General features: G+C 40.8%; 1 pseudogene; it reads right to left on the bottom strand.

The window, feature by feature from the left end:
* Positions 1-524: 524 nt before the first annotated feature.
* Positions 525-6227, bottom strand: part of LOC102812615 — a 51814-nt pseudogene continuing 46111 nt past the window's right edge.

Raw genomic sequence — 6227 nt, forward strand, 5'->3', positions numbered from 1 at the left:
ATATTGTGTGTTTTTTAAACTCAGAGTTTAAAAAAAAAAAGTGATACATTCTAATATACTTTAGGACGACTGAAAGCTTAGCAGACTTAAGAAGCAATGTAGATTTTGAAAAGTCACTTCAAATGAATTAGAAGCTCCAATAAGTTACTTTCTTACTAGCCTTTCCCATACATCAACACAAACAATCTTTGAAAATTAAATACTTTAACAAGCAGCCCATTAAACAACTGGATGCTTTATGCTCTTTTGTTTTCATGAAATAATTTTAAAAAATAATAATTCTACTGACTTGACTTACTTTTGTCCTTGGTTTCAACAGGCTGGATTCCTCCCCCACCACCACCACCACCAATTATACTCCATTTTTGCTTCCTGTTTAAATGTCTTCTCATATACAACCTACTTCTAAAGTGCTTCCATTTCAGTATGTCAAAACTACTTAGCAGGAATGGCAGGAGAAAATAAATTTGATTTAAAATAATTATTTGTCCTTGGGTGAAAGTGATCACGAATATTTCCTAACCTCAAATAGTTTTGGCCACATCTTGCTTGCTAATGAGGACTTCTAGTAGTCTCAGTTTGACTTTTATGGGCTTGTATTCATAGTACTCATCTGCCATTGGGATCCTATCTTCCTTTTGTGGACTTCTTCCGGTTTGTTTGAAAACCTGTTCTTCAAATTCTCTGAAGGCTTTCCGAAGTGTCTTCTTGTCAGCCCAAGTCTCTCGATGGTCAAGGAGTACAGGCATGGTTACCTTGTAAATTGGACATGGAGAAGAAGGCTGGTTGTTTGACGTCCTTCTTTTCCTCTGGTAGCAGGGCCCTAACAGGTTCAATCTCGTTGGAGTAGGTGAGGTGGTCACCAATGCGCATGTGAGAGATGCTGGATCTGGCAAACAAGACTGTTGGCTTCTCTGTGGATAGTCTTCATCAGAGTCGTCTTCCTCCTTAGGATCCTCCGGCGGGGTAAGCTGCTCTCTCTTCTCCTTTAGGCTTTTCAGCACACCATCTGTGGTATCCTCTCCAGAGGAGCTGGGCTGAGGACCTGTGGCTTTTAGCTTCCCATTCTCTCTGGGGACTTGTGGGTCGCTCACAAGACAGGTTTGTAGGTGGGCCTTTGGGAGCACTCCCTTGTTCTTCTGACAGCTTCAGCTTTAGTTCTTTGAGCTGTTTACGGTCTTTAGCAAATCATTCATCCATTTCAGAATGTCAGGATTAGACATCTTGTCACCATGCGAAGGTTGGCACTTCTTTTCTTGTTCAAATTTTTCTTCGTATTTCCGAATTTTCCTTTTGAGGATATGGATGTGCTTTGTGAGTTGAGTAATGGTTTGTGGCTCCTTGCCATCCCCACAGCTGCATTGTGAAGAACTTCGGGGCATCCTAAACTATGGAGTGCTGGGTGGGGATGGGGCAGACTCAGGGTCTAAGTTGAATCTCTGACTTTGGCTGAAGATGGAGCATCGCGGTGACAGCAGTGGATGGTCCCCATCACTTATGTGATACAGCAACCTACTGGGCCCAAAAGACTGGTGATCTTCCAGCCTATCATCAGCTTCCTTCTTCCAGTCTTTGTGGAGTGGTGTACAGTCTGAAGCCTGGCTTCCTCTCAGCTACTAGCTCAGAAGCATCTCTTTAGCTTTCCTGCTGTATCAGGCACTGTTTTCCACAGACGGCCAAGTTCAAGATGAAGCAGCCAACATTGCATTTTAAGATAGATCGTGAAATGTTCTTTTTGACAATAAATGCAACACCATCTTTCTTCCATTTGTCATTCTCAGTATAATGAAACATGATTGTCTAGTTCAAAATGGCCAAAACCTTTCCATTTTGTCTCACTAATGCCTAGGATGCACTCCTGATGTGACACTGTAGGATCAGCTCTGGACAGTGAACAACAAGGTCAGCAGTTCAAATCCACCAGCTGCTCCTCAGAAACCCCATACAGGATTGTTATGAGTTGGAACTGATTTGACGGCACTTAACAACAACAATGCCAAGGATATTGGGCTTTATGCATTCTGTTTCATTGTTGATGACTTCCAATTGTACTAGACTCCTACTTCATACATTCTAAGTTTGATTATTAATAGATGTTTGCAGCTATTTCTTCTAATTCTGAGTGGTGCCCCATCAGCAAATGAAGGTCTCAAAACCTTTGTGCCATCCATGTCATTAAAGTCGACACTTGTATGAGGAGGCAACAGTTTCTCAGTCATTATTTCAAGTACCTTGCAACCATCTTTTTGCACTATCTCAGACAATGGTTTGTTGCCATTCATTATGTTTTCAGGGGCTCATCCCTCAGAAATTGACCCCCTATTCCTACTTCCTAATCTGTTCTTAGTCTGAAAGCTCTGTTGAAACCTGTCCACCTTAGATGAACCTGCTGGTATTTGAAACACCAGTGATAAAGTTGCCAGCATTATAGCAACACACAAACCAGACTCCATGAATTTTCATGGTACAACTAATGAGCATTAAGGGAATGACATTCTGTGTAATGGGTCAGACAGATGATATCACTGCTTTGTTTTCTTGTGTGTGTGTGTGTGTGTGTGTGTGTGTGTGTGGAAGGGGTATGTTTTTTCCTCTTTCCCAACCAACAGGAGACAACAACTTTGCCCATACAGCCCTACCACAACCAGATCCTCTGCAGCTCACCTACTAGGCAAGAGCCAATACTAGCTCCTATACCACCTAATCAAGGATAGCAGCCAACACCAGCGAAATCCACCTTAAACTGATGTTCACAAACAGTGTAACTTCAAAGAAAATTAATACACCTGCAAATTAAAATTAAAAAAAAGAAGATTCAATAGTGAATAATTGTTAACATGACTAATCGCAAATGTCACAGTTGTAAAGGTAGAAGTTTTGCAACAAAAAAAGGGGGAGTGGTTAATCTTACAGTCCAGAAACAGAGGACCTGAGGACCATCAAGAAAGGAATGCACAAGCAGAGTGTGGGACCTTATCCAGAGAAGTAGCAGTGCCAGAGATGGAGGCAGAGATGGGGGCATAAAAAGGGGGAGCGGCTGAGGACCCTAGATTCATGGACTAAGAAGAGAAGGACTAAGAGCTGGTGGCCAGGAGCAGACTTGCAGAATGCGCCCTTTGGAAATGTAAATTATTATATATGCCTGAGTGGGTTTTTTTGTTTGTATGTTTTTAAAAAAGTTAAAGTGGATAGAGAAAAATACTGTTAACTGATGGTACATGGAGGGGATTATAATCAATGTAATAAAACAAGATATATGATTTGTTGAATGTAACACTGATGATATGCCCTGTAAACTTTCACTCAATCCACAATAAAAACCTTAAAAACCAACAACAACAAAAAAAGAACAGTGGAGAGACAGGCACTACCAAAAAAAAGAGAGACGAGTCAGAAACAGATAGTCAACATTAGCACAACAGAAATGAAAAGAAAGCCCACCAATAAAATGAACTCAGTGCAGAAAATTATGTGAAACAAAGAAACCAGAAGCACCACACACACACACACAAACACAGCAATCAATTCATACCTAGCAATAATTACATTAAACGTGAATGGATTGTAACACCAGTGATAAAGTTGTCAGCATTACATCAACATGCAAACCACCATAGTACAGCACACTGAGAAGTGTGTGGGGAAGGATCACTTAAGCCAAGTCTAAGATCACTTAGACATAGGTGACTAAGGAGTTGCCAAGTCTAACGGCAACTCCTTCAGGGTAGAAACTGAGTCCCATTCATCTCTTCAAGTTCCACCTCCATGGTAGGACTAAAGAGCATTTAGAGAATGGCATTCTTTGTAATTGCTCCATGGAGGATTGGGCCAATAGCTCTCTGTTAGCAAAACTAAACCGGGAAAAGTCCAGTGGGAGGACTAGCTGACTTAGCCCTCCAGGACTTGGAAAAGCTCTGGGCCAATCCCTGCATCCTGCTGGTCCTCAATTTCCCCTAGATCTTGTCCATGGCCCTTTGTGGTATTAACATCCATGGCAGCATAAACTCCAGGAGGTCAGGGAATTTGGGTTGTAGTTCCCCTGCTGTTTCCGAGACGCTGGGAGAGAGTATAAGTGCCCTGTGACTTTTTTGCTGCTACTTAGATCCTCTACTTTTGTAATAAAGTGGTAAAGGTATGCTTGAATACATAAACAGATGTTCTTTTTTTGGGGGGGAGGGGTTATCTTTTCAAATTATTCTGTAGAGCTTAAAAATTGTTTTTATTTTGTTGTTGCTGAGAATTTATACAGCGAAATACACACCAATCCAACCACTTGTACATATCTACACATACAGTTCAGTGACATTTTGACATTCTTGCCCTCCTTCTGTGAGTTGTCCCTCCCCCAGTCACACAAAGTCACTGTCTCCTCAAGTTTCTATGTAATCTTTGAAGCTAATGTTGCCACTTCTACCCCATGATGCTCAAGGAAGGCTTTCTTTACTAGTTAAATTATTGCTTGGTTTTAAGACTTCAAGGGATATTTTTGCTTACGGTCTAAGGATTCTCTCAGGTAAACTATTTCAGGAATTCATCCAGCTTTCATGACTCTAGAAAATCTAGATTCAGTGTTCGGCATTTCCCCCATTTGATCAGGATTCTTCTATAGTCTTTGATCAGAATGTTCAGTAGTAGTAGCTGGGAGCCATCCAGTTTTTGTCTCATGGCATTTGTTCATGGAGTCAATCCGCCACACAATCCATTTCCTCCTCCTGTTTCTGACTCTCCCTAGTCCTCTGTTGCTCCAGGCAAATAGAAGCCAACTGCTATACTGTTAAGACAATAGCTACTACTCAACAAAATAGGAGGTAGACCATAAGCACTAAACACATTATTAGGCCAATTAACTGAGATGTCTGGACAGTTTTAAAAATATGATTACCCTCCAGATACACACGAGTTTGAAAGAGGATATTGGTACATAAGTATTTTAGCTTTCCTGCAAACACAATTGTGAATGTGATGAAACATATAGCAGGCAAAATGACGAAAACGTCCTAGATATTACCAAGCATCTTAAGGCAATGAGTAGCTGAACCGGAGGCTCAGGACCATAATCTCATGGGACACCACAGTCAATAGGTATAATATAATCCACAAAGACAGTGTTCTACATCTTACTTGGCTGAACATCAGTCTCCATGACTCTGAGGCCAGAAGAACTAGATGGTGCCCAGCTACCAGCTGCTTTGAAAGGGATCTCATTAGAAGGCCCCACATAGAGCAGCAGAATGTGTGGGAAAAAACACAAATTTATTTTTAAAGAAAATGACCAGGCTTACTGGAGACTGGAGGAACCTGAGACTGTGGCCCTCAACCACCATTTAGGTCTGGAAAGGAAAATTCGTGGTCTAATTTTCAGTCAATCAGTAGATACATCTATCAGCAGGGACAACAACACTAGTAAGGAATGCTCACCATGGAATGATCAATCATTCAAAAGTCAAAGGGCACCATTTTCCTAAGGGCAAAGTTGGGAAGGGATGGGAAGGTGGGTAGAATGCAAATAGGAACCCCAGGGAGAAAGTGGAAACCTTATTGCATGGAGGGAATTGTACATAGGTATATAGGAGGAACAACGCTAGTAAGGTATGCTCGCTATTAATGATGGAACAGCCAACCATTCAAAATCAAAGGGGCAGCATGTACCTAAGGACAAAGGTGAAGGAATGGGAAGGTGGCTGGGATGGAAATAGAAGCCACACGGAGGAAGTGGGACGACTGTTGTTCCATGGAGGATGAAACAAAGTGCGTTATTTGTTGAATATAAAACTGATGTTCTTGTCTGTAAACCCACACTCATTTCACAATAAAAAGCTAAAAAAAAAAAAAAAACAGAGTGATCAACAAACTTGTATTTCTATATATTAATAATGAACATGTGAAAGTTAAAATGTTAACATGAAGTTGTATGAAAGAAGAATAAATACTTACGTGTAAATCTTTCAATTCACTTAAAGGATCTGTATCCTAAAAACAAAAACAAAAAAATGGTATAAAGAAAACCTATGATATAAATATATGAAGAGACATAATGTGTTCATTCCTTGAAGATGGCGGATTGGGTAGACGTGTAGTGAGGAGCTCGGTCAACAACAACACGGAATACCGGGTCAAGAGGACTCATGAGTTGGTGTTGGAACTCTGTAACAAATATAAAGGTATGTTTGGAGGTTCGGAGGGTTTATAGCTGGGGAATTTGCAGGAGAATCCAGAAATTCATTATT

This window comes from Chrysochloris asiatica, unplaced genomic scaffold (genome assembly GCF_000296735.1).
Source record: "Chrysochloris asiatica unplaced genomic scaffold, ChrAsi1.0 scaffold00301, whole genome shotgun sequence".
Taxonomy (NCBI): Eukaryota; Metazoa; Chordata; class Mammalia; order Afrosoricida; family Chrysochloridae; genus Chrysochloris; species Chrysochloris asiatica.